This window comes from Triticum urartu, chromosome 1A (genome assembly GCF_056163025.1).
Source record: "Triticum urartu cultivar PI428250 chromosome 1A, HENAU_Tu73, whole genome shotgun sequence".
Lineage (NCBI taxonomy): Eukaryota > Viridiplantae > Streptophyta > Magnoliopsida > Poales > Poaceae > Triticum > Triticum urartu.
Genome location: NC_141873.1, coordinates 493218554 through 493237988, shown reverse-complemented (window position 1 = coordinate 493237988; position 19435 = coordinate 493218554). Strand labels below are relative to the sequence as shown.

Below are 19435 nucleotides of genomic sequence, written 5' to 3'. Positions count from 1 at the left end.
CAGCCCAATCCCATCAGAAGAGCTACTATGATAGTAAGCACCGTGATTTGGCCTTCGAGATCGGAGATCATGTTTACCTCCGCGTCTCTCCTATGAAAGGTACTCGTCGCTTCGGTATCAAAGGGAAGCTTGCCCCTAGATACGTGGGACCATTCAAGATTGTCAGCAAGAGAGGTGGCCTCGCCTATCAACTCGAGCTTCCTTCAAACTTTGCAAATGTTCATGACGTGTTCCATGTCTCTCAGCTTCGAAAGTGCTTCAAGACTCCTGACCGCACCGTCAACTTTGAGGACATTGAGCTCCAAGAAGATCTCTCCTATCGTGAGCACCCAGTTGCTATTCTTGAAGAGACTGAACGCAAGACTCGCAACAAGTCAATCAAATTTCTCAAAGTCAAGTGGTCACACCATTCCGACTGTGAAGCTACCTGGGAACGCGAGGATTACCTCCATTCTGAGTACCTGGCGTTCTTTCAGTCCTAGATCTTGGGACGAGATCCTTTCGTAGTGGTGGAGTGTTGTAACACCCCGGATGTAACTTTCCCAATTTGTACTTCAACTCTTGCTGTTTCCGGCATTAAGTTATTTTATTTTCTCGGGTTCGGGTCTTTGTCTCCGTGTGTTTTTATCGTTGTCATGCATCTCATATCATGTGCATTGCATTTGCATACGTGTTCGTCTCATGCATTCGAGCATTTTCCCCGTTGTCCGTTTTGCATTCCGGTGCTTCGTCCTCCTCCGGTGGTCATTTCTACCTTTCTTTCGTGTGTGGGGATTAAACATTTCCGGCTTGGACCGAGACTTGCCAAGCGGCCTTGGTTTACTACCGGTAGACCGCCTGTCAAGTTTCGTACCATTTGGACTTCGTTTGATACTCCAACGATTAACCGAGGGACCGAAAAGGCCTCATGTGTGTTGCAGCCCAACACCCCTTCAATTTGGCCCAAAACCCACCTAAACCTGCTCCATCATCTAGAGCGTTCGATCTGAAGGAAATATGCCCTAGAGGCAATAATAAAGTTATTATTTATTTCCTTGTAATCATGATAAATGTTTATTATTCATGCTAGAATTGTATTAACCGGAAACATAATACATGTGTGAATACATAGACAAACAAAGTGTCACTAGCATGCCTCTACTTGACTAGCTCGTTAATCAAAGATGGTTATGTTTCCTAATCATGAACAATGAGTTGTTATTTGATTAACGAGGTCACATCATTAGTTGAATGATCTGATTGACATGACCCATTCCATTAGCTTAGCACCCGATCGTTTAGTATGTTGCTATTGCTTTCTTCATGACTTATACATGTTCCTATAACTATGAGATTATGCAACTCCCGTTTACCGGAGGAACACTTTGGGTACTACCAAACGTCACAACGTAACTGGGTGATTATAAAGGAGTACTACAGGTGTCTCCAAAGGTACATGTTGGGTTGGCGTATTTCGAGATTAGGATTTGTCACTCCGATTGTCGGAGAGGTATCTCTGGGCCCTCTCGGTAATGCACATCACGTAAGCCTTGCAAGCATTACAACTAATATGTTAGTTGTCAGATGATGTATTACGGAACGAGTAAAGAGACTTGCCGGTAACGAGATTGAACTAGGTATTGGATACCGACGATCGAATCTCGGGCAAGTAACATACCGATGACAAAGGGAACAACGTATGTTGTTATGCGGTCTGACCGATAAAGATCTTCGTAGAATATGTAGGAGCCAATATGGGCATCCAGGTCCCGCTATTTGTTATTGACCAGAGACGTGTCTCGGTCATGTCTACATTGTTCTCGAACCCGTAGGGTCCGCACGCTTAAGGTTACGATGACAGTTATATTATGAGTTTATGCATTTTGATGTACCGAAGGTTGTTCGGAGTCCCGGATGTGATCACGGACATGACGAGGAGTCTCGAAATGGTCGAGACGTAAAGATTGATATATTGGAAGCCTATGTTTGGATATCGGAAGTGTTCTGGGTGAAATCGGGATTTTACCGGAGTACCGGGAGGTTACCGGAACCCCCCCGGGAACCATATGGGCCTTGATGGGCCTTAGTGGAAAGGAGAAAGGGGCAGCCCAAGGTGGCCGCGCGCCTCCCCACTTCCCCTAGTCCTATTAGGACTAGGGGAGGTGGCCGGCCCCCTCTCTCTTTCCCCTCTCAAGGAGTCCTATTCCAACTAGGATTGGGGGGGGGGGGAATCCTACTCCCAGAGGGAGTAGGACTCTCCTGGCGCGCCTCCTATGGCCGGCCAGCCTCCCCCCTCTAGTCCTTTATAAATTGAGGCAGAGGCACCCCAGAAAGACACAAGTTGATCCACGTGATCTATTCCTTAGCCGTGTGTGGTGCCCCAGCCACCATATTCCTCGATAATACTGTAGCGGAGTTTAGGCGAAGCCCTGCTGCTGTAGTGCATCAAGATCGTCACCACGCCGTCGTGCTGACGGAACTCTTCCCCGACACTTTGCTGGATCGGAGTCCGGGGATCGTCATCGAGCTGAACGTGTGCTCGAACTCGGAGGTGCCGTAGTTTCGGTACTTGATCGGTTGGATCGTGAAGACGTACGACTACTTCCTCTACGTTGCGTCAACGCTTCCGCAGTCGGTCTGCGTGGGTACATAGACAACACTCTCCCATCTCGTTGCTATGCATCACATGATCTTGCGTGTGCGTAGGAATTTTTTTGAAATTACTACGAAACCCAACAGTGGAATCCGAGCCTAGGTTATTTATGTTTATGTTATATGCACGAGTAGAACACAAGTGAGTTGTGGGCGATATAATTCATACTGCCTACCAGCATGTCATACTTTGGTTCGGCGGCATTGTTGGACGAGACGACCTGGACCAACATTACGCGTACGCTTACGCGAGACCGGTTCCCCCGACGTGCTTTGCACATAGGTGGCTTGCGGGCGACTGTCTCTCCAACTTTAGTTGAACCAAGTGTGGCTACGCCCGGTCCTTGCGAAGGTTAAAATGGAGTCTATTTGACAAACTATCGTTGTGGTTTTGATGCGTAGGTGAGATTGGTTCTTGCTTAAGCCCGTAGCAGCCACGTAAAACTTGCAACAACAAAGTAGAGGACGTCTAACTTGTTTTTGCAGGGCATGTTGTGATGTGATATGGTCAAGGCATGATGCTGAATTTTATTGTATGAGATGATCATGTTTTGTAACCAAGTTATCGGCAACTGGCAGGAGCCATATGGTTGTTGCTTTATTGTATGCAATGCAATCGCGATGTAATGCTTTACTACTAAACGGTAGTGATAGTCGTGGAAGCATAAGATTGGCGAGACGACAACGATGCTACGATGGAGATCAAGGTGTCACGCCGATGACGATGGTGATCATGACGGTGCTTCGGAGATGGAGATCACAAGCACAAGATGATGATGGCCATATCATATCACTTATATTGATTGCATGTGATGTTTATCTTTTTATGCATCTTATCTTGCTTTGATTGACGGTAGCATTATAAGATGATCTCTCACTAAATTATCAAGAAGTGTTCTCCCTGAGTATGCACCGTTGCCAAAGTTCGTCGTGCCCAGACACCACGTGATGATCGGGTGTGATAAGCTCTACGTCCATCACTACAGGAATCAGCTACTTTGCCGTCCGCCACGGCGGACGGCAAAGGCCTTTGCCGTCAGCCGCGGACGGCAAAAGGCTCCGGCAAAGTAGGCTTCGGTAAACAGCTACTTTTCCGTCTGCTACTGATGGCAAAGTCTTTGCCGTCCGCCGCAGACGGCAAAGAGAGCTCGGCAGATGGCAAAGAAGGCAGGCGGCAATAATTGCACTGTCAATCCGTTAAGTGGCTAACGGCAGGCCTTTGCCATCCGCCGCTGACGGCAAACTTTCTAGTGTCTTTGCCGTCCGCCGTGTGATGTCATCTACACGTCACTACATGGCATGTTCTTTGCCGTCTGCCACTGATGGCAAAGTCTTTGCCGTCTGCCACTGTAGGCAAACTGGCCAAATGGGTCAGCTCCCAGGAAGCACAGCTGGATGCCACGTGTCTTCTTTGCCGTCCGCGGCAGACGGCAAAGAGCTCGTTGCCGTCGGTGGCAGACAGCAAAGAGCCTGCATATTGGCTCTTTTATCTGTTTTTTATTAAATCCAACAATTTTCATCACAAATATAGATGACATATATAGATATATTTCAAAAGGCCATTACAGAGCAAACATATAAGATATCCAACCATATATATTACATGCATCCAACACATAACTTCATCATAGTTCCATCATACATAACAAGTTCAACATAGAGGCATCCAACCATATATATTACAATAGTTTCATCCAACGATACATGCATAGTTCAACGATACAAAAAGAAACAGAGAAAGGGATAAGGAGCACTCCATCTATGCAAGCTTTCGTCAAGTGAATGAACTCTACAAAATGAAAAATAAGAAAGTTAGAACAAGAAGAGTAGAACAAGAAGAAGACTAGAACAAGAAGAGTAGAACAAGAAGAAGACTAGAACAAGAAGAGTATGTCATTTATGAGCTAACTTACGTGAAATGGATCATATATGAGCTAACTAAGTTGAAATGGGTCATTTATGAGCTAGCTAAGGTGAAATGGATCATTTATGAGCTAACTTAGTTGAAATGGGGCGTTTATGAGCTAGCTAAGGTGAAATGGATCATTTTTGAGGTAACTAAGGTGAAATGGATCGTTTTTTAGCTAACTTAGGTGAAATGGATCATTTATGAGCTAACTTAGTTGAAATGGATCGTTTTTGAGCTAACTTAGGTGAAATGGATCATTTCTGAGCTAATTTAGTTGAAATGGATCTTTTTGAGCTAACTTAGGTGAAATGGATCATTTAAGAGCTAATTTAGGTGAAATGGATCGTTTTTTAGGTAACCTAGGTGAAATGGATCGTTTATGAGCTAAATTAGTTGAAATGGATCGTTTATGAGATAACCTAGGTAAGATTGGTCATTTTGGAGTTAACCTAGGTGAAATGGGTCATTTTAAAGCTAACGTAGGTAAAATGGATCATTTAGGAGCTAATCTAGGTAAAATGGGTCATTTTTGAGCTAACTTGGATGAACTGGATCATTTATAAGCTAACCTAGGTAAAATGGGTCATTTTAGAGCTAACTTAGGTAAAATGGATCGTCTATAAGCTAACTAAGCTAATTATGCAATTTTTGACATAAGTAAGCTAAGTACAGATCGTTTTAGAGCTAACTTAGGTAAAATGGATGGTTTTGGAGGTCAGTAAGCTTATTAAGTCATTTTGGAGGTGAAGAAGCTAAGTCTAGGTCATTATGGTAAGCATTGGAGGAAATAAAGCTAAGTCTAGGTCTTTATGCATGTGTTAAGCAAAACACTAGATAAACTTACCAAGATGTAGGAGGTGTAGGAGCGGGGTGGCTCGTGTCGGTAGCTGGAGAAGGATCGTGCGATGCTTGTCTGGAGTTACGCTGCACCAAAGATCATTTCCAATGTCTTGTTAGCATGATGACACTCAAATGTTAAGACTAGCAAGTAATGTCCATTCAATAAAACTCACCGTGGTCCCAGGAGCAATCACTGGCATCGGCGGAGCGGTCTGACCTGTCTTCTCGCACACAGACTGCACATTTGGTTTTGACGACTCAGTCATACTAGTTAGTAATGAGACAAACACTACATGAATGTTTTGGCTAATCTGCAGAAGAAACTTACCACAAGGAGCTCGTACATGGCCCTTGCCTGCATGTCATTCCGTGCCCTCTCCTCCTCCATCATCTTTGTCGTCCTCTCCTCCAACTCCTGCTGCCTCTCCGCCGCCTCCGCCAGAAGTTTCTCCGTTCTATCTCTCTCACTCTGTATAGCAGCCTGCAACACCACTCACATGACCATTTGTAATCATTGATGGAAGCGCACAGAATGTAATGGAGAAAGATAACTGAGTACGTATCACTAACCTTGATGGCGAGTTGCACTGGCCGTTCACGAGGCCTTATCTCAGGAGCGGAGCTCGACTGGCGCGCCTTGATCTCCGGGAGAGTGCTAGGACAACGGACAAGTCCATCTCCAATGGCTATGGAGCCATGGGACCTCCTGCCACCAGATATCATCAACAGCTCTGGATCAATGGGACCCTGGCTCGGGTTAAAGTCCTCCCCTTTCCTCGCCTTCCCCTCATCTCTATACCTCACGAGCTTGTTGTGGGAGGAGATGTTGGTGAAGTTGTTTGCATCATCGAGGTCAGACTGAGAGAAAGCCTTGACTTTCTTGAAAGAGGCAGTGTGGGCCATGGCATACAGGTCGTACACCTCTGGCACCTTATCCGCCTTATTGTAGCGTGCCTGAAAGAGAGAAACAATGAAAATTAGTAATTAAAGGGCTCAAGCTAGCATGATGAATGAATTGCATGAATCATGAAGCAAACCACATACCCAGTTGCGCCCGAACTGATATAAGTTGGAGCTGCCTTGATGGTGTGGCACACCTTCCATTTGGGCACGTTTGTCCTTGGCCTCGTTGTGGAGGGCTAGCCATTGTGGAGAGCACCACTCATCGACCAACACCTCCCAACAATCCATCCGATCCGCACACCATCTCGGAGGCGCCTAAGTTAGCAAATAGAAACTTGAGCGCTACGGCTAAGAATTACTAAATGAAGAAACTTAAGTAGAGAAGGCCTTAAGAATTACCTTCATGTACTGCTCCTTACTCAGGAACTTATCGCGGCACGCCGTCTTGGTCTTCTTGATACCACGCAAGGCGTAGTAGTCTCGAACAGCTTGCACCCGAGCCTCGTGCCGTAAGTTCTGGAGTAGGCGCTTGCAGACGTTCTCGATAACATGTGCCGTGTCCTCCTTGTATCCCTCCTCACACCTATAGAATGTATGCAATCAAACGAGACAATATTGATTAGTACAATTAATAACTAGCTAGTTGAAGATTTTTAAATGTGTAAAGGAGAAATTACCCAAAACTTTCTGATCACCATGTCTGCCCTCGTGTCGCACACGACACCGTCGATAATCTCATCCGGCGGGGCCGGGGCAGCCACGTAGTGCTCCCAGCTCAATCCAAGCTCTGGAAGCCGACCCTCACCAAGCAACGTGACAAACCCCGGGAAGTTTTGCCGGCAAAGAACTCCAAGGACGGAGTTGGGCCGGCGGACACTATGATGGTGGTCCCAACCCCTGCAGCATGACAAGGCCAACGCATTAGTTATTTGAAAAAATGTGAATGCACAAGGTACAAAAATATTAAATGCACTTACGTACCTCTCCCCATCAGGGAAAATCAACCACCTCTGCTCGCGGGTCACCGGCACGGACGGGAGCCGTGTAGCACCACGCTGGTAGACGGTGCCCCCCTCCTCCTCAAGATCAGTCGGCTCCCCACCATCATCAGCATGGCCACTCGGCTCCTCGGGCTGATCCAGCCAGGTACCCCATCCGGACGTGTGCTCCTCCGGGGTCATGTGGGCCGAACTCTCGTGGGCCGAAGGCCAGTCGACCCGAGGCTCGTGGGCCCAAGACCCGTGGACCGGAGGCTCGTGGACCGGAGTCCGTGTAGCCTCCTCCTCGGACGAGTCCACCCTAGCAGTCACGTGCTCGGGTGAAACAGCCGGGGGTGGCGGCGAGGAAGGCGCCGTAGCCCTACCTCCTCTCCCACGACCACGTGCCCCACCTCCTCTCTTCCTACCTCGAGCTCGTCCCCTGCTAGGCACCGCGGTCGATGAAGAAGGGCCCGGCGGTGTGGTCATACTGTCCAGCAACGCTCGGCGGAGAGGTGCGTCTGGAATGGAAGACCTCAGACCACGCTCCCAACCAGCGCCCACCATCTTTCAACACCTGCCATGACAAACAGTAAACGAAATTAGTACAACATAAAAAAAGACCGACATGAATAATAATATGTGTATCACTTAAGTGTATCATCATCAAGTACAACATAAAAAAAATGTAATACCTGACACTACTAATAATCTCGATCAGTATCATCAATAAATGCATAATCATCATCATCACTATAATCAATGACGGGCTCATAGGGTTCATTGGCATCAACATGTGCAAGGCCACCTTGACGTAATCGGTCAAGCATTGACAGGTCATCCGCAGCAGTAACCTCTTCTTGTTCCGGCTCTTCTTGTTCCTCCTCTGGGGTGATGTCGGATTCATTGTCGCTGTCTACTTCAATGTTTTGGGGTGAAGTATAGCGGTTCTTGAAACGCTTTTTGGAAAGACGTGTCTCTTGGAAGAATTCTCCTTCATATGTGTCTGGGTTAATGTGAGGTTCATAATCCTCTTCCTTTGGGGGAGAAAGTCTAGCACGTGGCGGCACTTCATAAACGACATCCCAACCTTTCAGATTTGGATTAGTTTGGCAGGCCCATGGTAGATAGAATACTTGGGTCGCCTGTTGAGACATAATATAGACATCAGGAACATCTAAATGAGTGCTTTGGTTGATTTCAACTAGCCCTACATGTTCATGAGTCCTTCTAGTCTCCTTCGGCTGAAACCAATAACATTTGAAGACTACGACATTCGGTGGATTTTCACCATAGAACAGAAGTTCATAAATTGCTTCAACTCTCCCATAATACTCGGTACCTCCTTCGCCGATAGCAGATACACAACAATTTGTTGACTTTCGGTCGGCCATAGATAGCTCTTTGCCATAGGTACGAAAGCGATACCCGTTGATGTCGTACTTGTCAAATGAACGGACCTTATAGTCAAAACCATTAGCGACTTGTCTCAATTCGGCGTCCATAGACTCTGAATTAGCCTACAAGTTTAATATGAAAGGATTGTTGCATTATGCACAAATTAGCGAATGATATGAAATTGTCTAATAGAAATTACCGTTTGTTTGAACCAAGAGATGAAACCGGGACAGCCACCTCCTTGCTTTGCGAGAAGCTCATACTCTTCGACGGAATCCTTTTGGATCTCCGCTCCATACGAGAATATGGTGACGTATCGACTGTATGACATATCCAGGAATAAGAGTAGTTCAAAGGAAATAGAAGTTGCGAAACAATGTACCGAGAACTTACTCGATGTACGGCCGCACTTCTATCAGGTTGTTGAAGATATACAACGAAATGGTCCGCCATTCTTCGTTATCCAAAGATACTGGATGTGAAACACTAGCTGGTGCGAGATTCCCTTTGAATAGGCTGAGGTTGGATCCACCCTATTTAGGCTCGTCAGCATTGTACCGAGGCTTTGGATTATGCAAATGACGATTTTTGGCTTCGTACTGCGCTGTTACGAAGTTTGCCGCCTCCTCTGTGATGAATGCCTCAGCCATCGATGCTTCAATTCTATGTTTATTTTTACATTTTTCTCGAAGCGTCTTCTGCATCCTCTCAGTTGGGTAGCACCGACGATTTTGCACGGGCCCCCCCAATCTTGCCTCGGTCGGGAGATGCAAAATCAAATGCTACATTGGATTAAAGAAGCCCGGTGGAAAGATCTTCTCTAACTTGCAGATCAACTCCGGCGCCAACTCTTCCATTTCTTCTAGCACGCCAGGCGATAGTTCTTTCGCACAAAGAACACGGAAGAAATAGCTGAGTTCTGCCAGTACTAGCCATTCATCCTCAGGGATGAAGCCACGCAACATCACCGGCATTACCCGCTCAATCCATATGTGCCAATCATGACTCTTGAGACCAAATATCTTCAGTTTATCAAGATTCGCTCCCCTCTTTAGATTCGCTGCATACCCATCGGGGAACATCAACTGCTGTTGCACCCACAAGAGAATTTCCCTCATAGCTGGCCTTCCAAGATTGAACCATGCCTTTGGCTTTGTCCAGTTCTGCTTTCCTTTCGGTTCTTTCATGTTTTGTAACGGCCTATCACATAGCGCCTCCAGATCGACTCTAGCCTTAGTATTATCCTTTGACTTCCCATCTATGCCGAACAATGTACCAAAAAGTGCCTCGGCGATATTCTTCTCAGTGTGCATCACGTCGATGTTGTGTGGGCAAAGGAGGTCTTTGAAGTAAGGCAGATCCCATAAGCATGTTTTGTGAGTCCACGCATGCTTAGTATTATACCCCTTGAAGTACCCTGGACGTTGTGGATCTGGCTCGAGAGCGTTTAACTGATCCAGGGTCTGTTGGCCTGTCAATGCAGGTGGTGCAGAGTTTTTGACAACTCTACCCCTGATGAAGTTCTTCTTGTCTTTCCTGAACTTATGGCGAGGATCCAGGAACTGTCTATGCATGTCGAAGCAAGAAAACTTGCGACCGACCTGAAGCCAACGAAACTCAAGAGCTCCCTTGCATGTGGGGCACGGGAACCTTCCATGCACACACCAGCCAACGAATAGCGCATACGCCGGCAAGTCATGTGTCGAGTACATGTACCAGACACGCATTATGAAGTTCCGTTTGCTAAAGGCGTCGTATGTCTTGAACCCATTATCCCAGGCTTCTTGCAATTCGTCCTTAAGCGGCTGCATGTACACATTCATATTTTTGCCCGGATAGTTGGGTCCTGGAATTATCAACGTCAGGAAAATGTTCTTTCTTTGCATAATCTGTCCGGGGGGGAGATTGAGTGGAAAGACAAATACGGGCCAACAACTGTATTGGGCTGCCGTCATACCAAACACACTGAACCCATCCGTGCTGATGCCGACTCGAGGATGCCTCGGATCTGCCGCTTTGTCAGCATGTAATTCATCAAACTTTTTCCACGCAACACCATCCGATGTGTGTACCATCATCAGATTCCCATCTGCATCTAGTTCGTTTCTTTTGCCTGTTTTGTGCCATGTCATCTGTCTGGCCGTCTCTTCGACCATGAAAATACGTTGAAGTCTTGGTACGATTGGCATATACCGAAGAACAGTAACGGGGATTTTGGTCTGTGTCTTCTCACCCATACCGTTGTCTACCACAATATACCTGGAAGACTTGCAAATGGGACAATAGTTCAAGTCCGCATAGTCAAGCCTAAATAAGGCACATCCTTTCTCACAGGCATGTATCTTCTCATAGGGCATCTTCAGTGCATGGAGGATTTTGTCCGACTGGTACAGGTTTGCAGGCATTACATGGCCTTTGGGTAGAAAGCGTCCAAATACTGTCATAATTGCGTCATAGCATTCTCTGCCCAAGTTGAACTGAGCCTTCAGAGCCATTACTTGTGAGATGGCATCCAACTGACAAAGCTCAGTGTGCTCGTGGAGCGGACGTTTTGAAGAGTCCAACATTTCATTGAAGGCCTTTGCAGATTCCTCCATCTCCTCGTCCGAATCCCGAGCATCATCATAGCCTTGCACCATGTTTTCCATCCCGGTACCATGCTCGTCGGTGCGATGACGATCCACCTCAGCTCGGTCACGTTGGGCAGACTCACCATGAAATGTCCACACCGTATAATCGGGCGTAAAACCACTCTTCTGCAGGTGTTTGCCCATTTCAGCCTCTATCTTCTTTTCCCAATTGCCGCACCGGAAACAGGGGCACCAGGTTTTCTTTTGGCCATTTGCAAATGCGGCTTGCACAAACCCCTTAGTTTTTGTGAACCATTCAGCGCTCCATTTGTTCTGACCAGTGTGACCGGTATACATCCAAGCACGGTCACTCATCTTGACTTTTAGAGCTACTGGACACACAACAATTATATATGTAATTCACCATGTATATATTCATCAGTTGATCTACTTTGTCAATTTTATTACGTCAATGCAACCTACACTCTAATAGGTAATGATAGGTCCTAATCCCACCCGTGTATGTGTAGATTGGGTTTATTTTCCCATGCTATGCTCCGGATCCGACGCAAAATTTCGGCAGCACCTCCCCGCTGTTCTCCTGATACACGTCTCTGCAATAAACAGAGAGGATGTGTACCCGCAGAACAACAGGGGAGGCACTGACGAAATATATGCGTCGGATCCGAAGCAAAGCATATGGGAAAACGAACCCAATCTACACATACTCGGGCTGTCCATGGATAGCGTTGGACAATTCGAAAGAATCAAGGTTATATATATGCAAATGCATGCATATTTATAACTATGATGCTTTCGAACGGGAGACACATATTGGTTACGCATACTGATGATTCAAGACACATACATAGCTAGCTATCAAGTTTCATCGGAATAGATCAAATAATTAATGGGGGAGGAGGACTTGTCATTTGTGCTCACCCACGAACGAAGGGGCAGAGCTCGTCAAACGCACGGCAAGGTCGTCGAACACCAAACCTCGCAGCGATGAAACAACTGCACATTTAAAACTACACGATCAACACAATTATATATGATGTTTTTCATAACAAAATCGAAAAATATATGACCTAACTAATAATTCACAAACATATGACCCCGTCGGCCTCTGGAAGGCCAAAGAACACCTTTACGGGAGGTGTCGGTGGTCGGGGTGTCCTGTCGGTGTCGGGGTGCCGTGTCGGGGTCGGGGTGCTGTTTCGGGGTCGGGGGGTCGGGGTGTCGTGTCGATGTCGGGGTAGTGCCGTGTCGGTGTCGGGGTATTGTTTCGGGGTCGGGGTGTGGTGTCGGGGTCAGGGTGTCGGGTCAGGCTCGGGGTCGGGGTGTCGGGTCAGGCTCGGGGGGTCGGGGTGTCGGGGTCGGGGTGTCGGGTCAGGCTTGGGGTGTCGGGGTCAGGGTCGGGGTGTTGGGGTCGGGGTCGAGGTCGGGGTGTCGGGTCAGGCTTGGAGTGTCGGGGTGTCGGGGTCTTCTTCTTCTTCTTCTTCCTCCTTTCCTTTTTCCTCTTCTTCTTCTCCTCCTCTCCTCTTTTTTCTTCTTCTTCTTCCTCCTTTCCTTTTTCCTCTTCTTCTTCTCCTCCTCTCCTCTTTTTTCTTCTTCTTCTTCCTCCTTTCCTTTTTCCTCTTCTTCTTCTTCTCCTCCTCTCCTCTTTTTTTTTTCTTCTTATTCTTCTTCCTCTTCTTCTTTTTTCTTCTCCTCCTCCTCTTCTTCTTCTTCTTCTCCTGATCTCCTCTTTTTCTTCTTTCCTAAAACTAAACTAAACCTAAAACTAAAACTAAAAAAACAGAAAAAGAAAAAAACTAAATCTAAACCTAAAACTAAACTAAAACTAAACCTATAAACCTAAAACTAATCCTAAAACTAAAACTAAATCTAAACTAAACATAAACCTAAAACTAAAAAAACAGAAAAAAGGAAAAAGAAAAAAAGGAAGAAGAAGGCCTCACCTGCAGGGTGGAGGAGGGGGGCGGTGCGGCCTGGGGCGACGGAGGAGCGGGGCGGGGCGGCCTGGGGCGGCGGCGGGGGGCGCTGGGGCGGGGGGGGGGCGCCGGGGCGGCGGCGGGGGGCGCTGGGGCGGGGGGGGGGGGGCGCCGGGGCGGCGGCGGGGCGGCGGCGGGGCATGGTGCGACGGGGCGGTGGAGGTGGGAGAGAGAGGAGGGTGTGGGGCGCGGCCCCGTTAACGTTACGTGGGGCCTCCCTCTTTGCCGTCCGCCAACCTTTGCCGTCCGCCTCCTTGCTCTTTGCCGTCCGCTAGCGGACGGCAAAGAGGGCGGCCCGTCAGGTTTTTTTTTTGCAGCTCGTCAGTGGGGCCCCTCCCTCTTTGCCGTCCGCTAGCCGACGGCAAAGAATCTTCGCCGTCCGCTAGCAGACGGCAAAGAACTGGCTGATGGCAAACTTTGTCTTTGCCTTCAGCCAGTTCTTTGCCGTCTGCTTTTTGGAAGCTGATGGCAAAGAGCTTCTTTGCCGTCCGCTAGCGGACGGCAAAGAACTGGCAGATGGCAAACTAGCTGATTCCAGTAGTGCATCTACAACGGGTGCAAGCCAGTTTTTGCACACGCAGAATACTCAGGTTAAACTTGACGAGCCTAGCATATGCAGATATGGCCTCGGTACACGGAGACCGAAAGGTCGAGCGTGAATCATATAGTAGATATGATCAACATAACGATGATCACCATTGAAAACTACTCCATCTCACGTGATGATCGGTTATGGTTTAGTTGATTTGGATCACGTGATCACTTAGAGGATTAGAGGGATGTCTATCTAAGTGGGAGTTCTTAAGTAATCTGATTAATTGAACTTAAATTTATCATGAACTTAGTCCTGGTAGAATTTTGCAAATTATGTTGTAGATCAATAGCTTGCGTTGTTGCTTTCATATGTTTATTTTGATATGTTCCTAGAGAAAAATTGTGTTGAAAGATGTTAGTAGCAATGATGCGGATTGGATCCGTGATCTGAGGTTTATCCTCATTGCTGCACAGAAGAATTATGTCCTTGATACACCGCTAGGTGACAGACCTATTGCAGGAGCAGATACAGACGTTATGAACGTTTGGCTAGCTCAAAATGATGACTACTTGATAGTTTAGTGCACCATGCTTAACGGCTTAGAATTGGGACTTCAAAGACGTTTTGAACGTCATGGACCATATGAGATGTTCCAGGAATTGAAGTTAATATTTTAAGCAAATACCCGAGTTGAGAGATATGAAGTCTCCAACAAGTTCTATAGCTAAAAGATGGAGGAGAATCGCTCAACTAGTGAGCATGTGCCCAGATTGTCTGAGTACTACAATCGCTTGAATCAAGTGGAAGTTAATCTTCCAGATAAGATAGTGATTGACAGAATTCTCTAGTCACCATCACCAAGTTAGTAGAACTTCGTGATGAACTATGATATGCAAGGGATAACGGAAACGATTCCCAAGCTCTTCGTAATGCGGAAATTGACGAAGGTAGAAATCGAGAAAAACATCAAGTGTTGATGGTAGACAAGACCACTAGTTTCAAGAAAAGGGAAGAGGGAAGAAGGGAACTTCAAGAAGAACAACAAGCAAGTTGCTGCTCAAGTGAAGAAGCCCAAGTCTGGTCCTAAGCCTGAGACTAAGTGTTTCTACTGCAAAGGGACTGGTCACTGGAAGCAGAACTACCCCAAGTGATTGGCAGATAAGAAGGATGGCAAAGTGAACATAAGTATATTTGATATACATGTTATTGATGTGTACTTTACTAGCGTTTATAGCAACCCCTCAGTATTTGATACTAGTTCAGTTGCTAAGATTAGTAACTCGAAACGGGAGTTGCAGAATAAACAGAGACTAGTTAAGGGTGAAGTGACAATGTGTGTTGGAAGTGCTTCCAAGATTAATATGATCATCATCGCACACTCCCTATAATTTCGAGATTAGTGTTGAACCTAAATAAGTGTTATTTGGTGTTTGCGTTGAGCATGAATATGATTTGATCATGTTTATTGTAATACGGTTATTCATTTAAGTAAGAGAATAAATTGTTGTTCTGTTTATATGAATAAAACCTTATATGGTTACACACCCAATGAAAATAGTTCGTTGGATCTCGATCGTAGTGATACACATAATCATAATATTGAAACCAAAAGATGCAAAGTTAATGATGATAGTGCAACTTATTTGTAGCACTGCCGTTTAGGTCATATTGGTGTAAAGCACATGAAGAAACTCCATGCTGATGGGATTTTGGAATCACTTGATTATGAATCACTTGATGCTGGCGAACCATGCCTTTTGGGCAAGATGACTAAAACGCCGTTCTCCAGAACAATGAAGCAAGCAACAGATTTGTTGGAGATCATACATACTGATGTATGTGGTCCGATGAATATTAAGGCTTGCAGCAGGTATCATTATTTTCTTACCTTCACAGATGATTTGAGCAGATATGGGGATATCTACTTGATGAAACATAAGTCTGAAACATTTGAACAGTTCAAAGAATTTCAGAGTGAAGTGGAAAATCATCATGACAAGAAAATAAAAGTTTCTACAATATGATCGCAGAGGTAAAATATTTGAGTTACGAGTTTGGTCTTCAATTAAAACAATGTGGAATAGTTTCACAAACTCATGCCACATGGAACACCACAGCATAATGGTGTGTCCGAACGTCATAATCGTGCTTTATTGGATATAGTGCAATCTATGATGTCTCTTACCGATCTACCACTATCGTTTTGGGGTTATGCATTAGAGACAGCTGTATTCACGTTAAATAGGGCACCATCTAAATCCGTTGAGACAACACCGTGTGAACTATGGTTTGGCAAGAAACCTAAGATGTCATTTCTTAAAGTTTGGGGTTGCGATGCTTATATGAAAAAGTTTCATCCTGATAAGCTCAAACCCAAATCGGAGAAGTAAATCTTCATAGGATATCCAAAGGAAACTATTGGATACACCTTCTATCACAGATCCGAAGGCAAGACTTTTGTTGCTAAATTTGGAAACTTTCTAGAGAAGGAGTTTCTCTTGAAAGAAGTGAGTGGGAGGAAAGTAAAAAACTTGATAAGGTAATTATACCTTCTCCCTTATTGGAAAGTAGTTCATCACAGAAATCTGTTCCTGTGACTACTACACTAATTAGTGAGGAAGCTAATGATGATGATCATGTAACTTCAGATCAAGTTACTACCGAATCTCGCAGGTAAACCAGAGTGAGATCCGCACCAGAGTGGTACGGTAATCCTGTTCTGGAAGTCATGTTACTAGACCATGACGAACTTGCGAACTATGAGGAACCGATGATGAGCCCAGATTCCGCAAAATGGCTTGAGGCCATGAAATCTGAGATGGGATCCATGTATGAGAACAAAGTATAGACTTTGGTTGACTTGCCCGATGATCGGCAAGCCAGAGAAAATAAATGGATCTTCAAGAGGAAGACGGACGCTGATAGTAGTGTTACTATCTACAAAGCTAGAATTGTCGCAAAAGGTTTTCGACAAATTCAAGGTGTTGACTACGATGAGATTTTCTCACTCGTATCTATGCTTAAGTCTGTCCGAATCATGTTGGCAATTGCCGCATTTTATGAAATCTGGCAAATGGAAAAACAAAACTGCATTCCTTAATGGATTTACTAAAGAAGAGTTGTATACGATACAACTAGAAGGTTTTGTCGATCCTAAAGGTGTTAACTAAATATGCAAGCTCCAGCGATCCATCTATGGACTGGTGCAAGAATCTCGGAGTTGGAATATACGCTTTGATAAGTTGATCAAAGCATATAGTTTTATACAGACTTGCGGTGAAGCCTGTATTTACAAGAAAGTGAGTGGAAGCACTACATCATTTCTGATAAGTATATGACATATTGTTGATCGGAAATAATGTAGAATTATTCTGCAAAGCATAAAGGAGTGTTTGAAAGGAGTTTTTCAAAGAAACACTTCGGTAAGGCTGCTTACATATTAAGCATCAAGATCTATAGAGATAGATCAAGACGCTTGATAAGTTTTTTCAATGAGTACATACCTTGACAAGTTTTTGAAGTAGTTCAAAATGGAACAGTCAAAGAAAGAAGTTCTTGGCTGTGTTACAAGGTGTGAACTTGAGTAAGACTCAAAGCCTGACCACGGCAGAAGATACAAAGAGAATGAAAGTCATTCCCTATGCCTCAGCCATAGGTTCTATAAAGTATGACATTGCTGTGTACCAGATCTATTGTATAACCTACACTGTGTTAAGCAAGGGAGTACAATAGTGATCTAAGAGTAGATCACTAGACAGCGGTCAAAATTATCCTTAGTGGAATAAGGAAATATTTCTCAATTATGGAGGTGACAAAAGGTTCGTCGTAAAAAGTTACGTTGATGCAAGTTTTGACACAGATCTGGATGACTCTAACTCTCGATCTAGATACATATTGAAAGTGGGAGCAATAAGCTAGAGTAGCTCCGTGCAGAGCATTGTTGACATAGAATTTTGCAAGATACATACGGATCTGAATGTTGCAGACCCGTTGACTAAGCCTCTTCCACGAGCAAAACATGATCAGCACCAAGGCTCCATGGGTGTTAGAATCATTACAGTATAATCTAGATTATTGACTCTAGTGCAATTGGGAGACTGAAGGAAATATGCCCTAGAGGCAATAATAAACTTATTATTTATTTCCTTATAATCATGATAAATGTTTATTATTCATGCTAGAATTGTATTAACCGGAAACATAATACATGTGTGAATACATAGACAAACAAAGTGTCACTAGTATGCCTCTACTTGACTAGCTCGTTAATCAAAGATGGTTATGTTTCCTAACCATGAACAATGAGTTGTTATTTGATTAACGAGGTCACATCATTAGTTGAATGATCTGATTGACATGACCCATTCCATTAGCTTAGCACCCGATCGTTTAGTATGTTGCTATTGCTTTCTTCATGACTTATACATGTTCCTATAGCTATGAGATTATGCAACTCCCGTTTATCGGAGGAACACTTTGGGTACTACCAAACGTCACAACGTAACTGGGTGATTATAAAGGAGTACTACAGGTGTCTCCAAAGGTACATGTTGGGTTGGCGTATTTCGAGATTAGGATTTGTCACTCCGATTGTCGGAGAGGTATCTCTGGGCCCTCGCGGTAATGCACATCACATAAGCCTTGCAAGCATTACAACTAATATGTTAGTTGTGAGATGATGTATTACGGAACGAGTAAAGAGACTTGCCGGTAACGAGATTGAACTAGGTATTGGATACCGACAATCGAATCTCGGGCAAGTAACATACCGATGACAAAGGGAACAACGTATGTTGTTATGCGGTCTGACCTATAAAGATCTTCGTAGAATATGTAGGAGCCAATATGGGCATCTAGGTCCCACTATTGGTTATTGACCGGAGACGTGTCTCGGTCATGTCTACATTGTTCTCGAACCCGTAGGGTCCGCACGCTTAAGGTTACGATGATAGTTATATTATGAGTTTATGCATTTTGATGTACCGAAGGTTGTTCGGAGTCCCGGATGTGATCACGGACATGACAAGGAGTCTCTAAATGGTTGAGACATAAAGATTGATATATTGGAAGCCTATGTTTGGATATCGGAAGTGTTCCGGGTGAAATCGGGATTTTACCGAAGTACCGGGAGGTTACCGGAACCCCCCCGGGAACCATATGGGCCTTGATGGGCCTTAGTGGAAAGGAGAAAGGGGCAGCCCAAGGTGGCCGTGCGCCTCCCCACTTCCCCTAGTCCTATTAGGACTAGGGGAGGTGGCCGGCCCCCCTCTCTCTCTTTCCCCCCTCAAGGAGTCCTATTCCAACTAGGATTGGGGGGGGGGGAATCCTACTCCCAGAGGGAGTAGGACTCTCCTGGCGCGCCTCCTATGGCCGGCCAGCCTCCCCCCTCTAGTCCTTTATATACTGAGGTAGAGGCACCCCAGAAAGACACAAGTTGATCCACGTGATCTATTCCTTAGCCGTGTGCGGTGCCCCAGCCACCATATTCCTCGATAATACTGTAGCGGAGTTTAGGCGAAGCCCTGCTGCTGTAGTGCATCAAGATCGTCACCACGCCGTCGTGCTGACGGAACTCTTCCCCGACACTTTGCTGGATTGGAGTCTGGGGATCGTCATCGAGCTGAACGTGTGCTCGAACTCGGAGGTGCCGTAGTTTCGGTACTTGATCGGTTGGA

General features: G+C 45.5%; 1 long non-coding RNA gene across 1 annotated transcript; it reads right to left on the bottom strand.

The window, feature by feature from the left end:
- Positions 1–4212: 4212 nt before the first annotated feature.
- On the bottom strand, positions 4213–12227 carry LOC147991911 (uncharacterized). The gene is made up of 2 exons (XR_015614594.1): positions 12171–12227; positions 4213–4420 (listed from the first exon to the last, which is right to left on the bottom strand). It is a non-coding gene; the product is annotated as an uncharacterized LOC147991911 (long non-coding RNA).
- Positions 12228–19435: the final 7208 nt, after the last annotated feature.